The sequence below is a fragment of the Rhincodon typus genome, chromosome 3 (assembly GCF_021869965.1).
Source record: "Rhincodon typus isolate 14 chromosome 3, sRhiTyp1.1, whole genome shotgun sequence".
In the NCBI taxonomy this organism is placed as follows: domain Eukaryota; kingdom Metazoa; phylum Chordata; class Chondrichthyes; order Orectolobiformes; family Rhincodontidae; genus Rhincodon; species Rhincodon typus.
The window spans coordinates 25,394,961-25,396,290 of record NC_063334.1 but is presented as its reverse complement, the minus strand read 5'-3'; the positions used below and the strand labels follow the sequence as shown (position 1 = coordinate 25,396,290).

Sequence of the window (1,330 nt, the reverse complement as noted above, 5' to 3'; positions counted from 1 at the left end):
ACTCTGACCCCGCCCCCTCCCTGACCGTCACGTTTACCCCGCCCCCTCCCTGACTGTCACACTGACCCCACCCCCTCCCTGACAGAGACACGCACAATGACCCTCCCTGACAGACACTCTGACACTGCCCCCGCCCCTCCCTGACAGGGACACACTGACCCCGTCCCCTCGCTGCCGCTCTCTCTCGCACACACACACATACAGACCATGTCCCCTCCCTGACTCACACACACGCTGACCCCCCCCCCTGCCCCACAGACGAACACTGACCCCGCCCCCTCCCAAACGGACACACTGGCCCCTCCCCCTCTCTGATGCACACTGACCCCGCGCCTCTGCCGCGATATTTGCGATGTGGGCGGGTTTTGGTCGTTATGAGTCGGGTGTAAATCTCGGCAAAGCGGGTGAGTACTGGGATAATGTCTGTCCTGTTTGTTTGGGGGTTATAGATCTGTAGCTTCACAAACAGAACCTGAGGCCTAGCATCTTCCGCCCGCACCTAACACCCTCCTTGCCGTGCCATCACAGTCCAGACTCTATTTGCTGCCTCCCCCCACTGCATCCTCGCTTTCCACCGTCTCCCTCCACACTATTCCTAGTATTGGACAAATAATCCCAAATTACCTGACTAATGATTTATAAAAATGTAGTAATGTTTTGCTTTTGTACTGCAAAGTCAAAAGCCACATGACACCAGGTTATAGTCCAACAGGTTTATTTGGAATCACTCAAGCTTTCGGAGCACAGCTCCTTCGTCAGATGCAGTGAGAGCAATGCACATAGACACAGAGTTTATAGGTAGAGAGATCAAGGGCAAGGAGATCAAAAGATCATACAACTGGTGTGAGTGGAGTATCAGATGATAAGACTCTGCAGGTGAACAAGAGTGTAAAGACAGTGTGTAAAGTGTTTATAAAGTCAATGCTAGTGCTGTGCTGTCATGACAATCAGGCTGAGCCAGAGGAATATACAAAAGGGAACATCTCAGTTCAAACGCTGAATTGTTCAGTTGAGGATTTGTTCAGAATCAGTCTCAGAGTTTTAACCTGGAAACAGGCCAGTTTTATACCAAAAGCTGGAATTTATAACATGCCACAATCATTGGCTGTGACTACAAATTATGTGTTTTTTGAACAAAATAGAATGTATCTGCAAATAAACAAGCGCCTTGGGCGAAATTATTCACCCATAGATTCATGTGTGTAAGAGAGAGAGAGAGGAGTCAGAGATAGAGGGAGTGAATGTGTATGCGCACATGAGAGATAGAGGGAGTGAATGTGTGTGTGCGTGCGCGAGAGAGATAGAGGGAGTGAATGTGTGCGTGCGTGCG

The 1,330-nt window shown here is 49.8% G+C and overlaps 1 protein-coding gene across 3 annotated transcripts in view; it reads left to right on the top strand.

Moving 5' to 3' along the window:
* The first annotated feature begins 300 nt into the window (after positions 1-300).
* fktn (fukutin) overlaps positions 301-1,330 on the top strand; it is a 24,787-nt gene continuing 23,757 nt past the window's right edge. For 2 of the 3 annotated variants that reach the window (XM_048594941.1, XM_048594939.1), the window contains exon 1: positions 301-404. The gene's annotated coding sequence lies outside the window, so the exon portion shown is untranslated. The remainder of the gene's footprint in view (positions 405-1,330) is intronic. The other variant, XM_048594942.1, reaches the window with a different exon arrangement.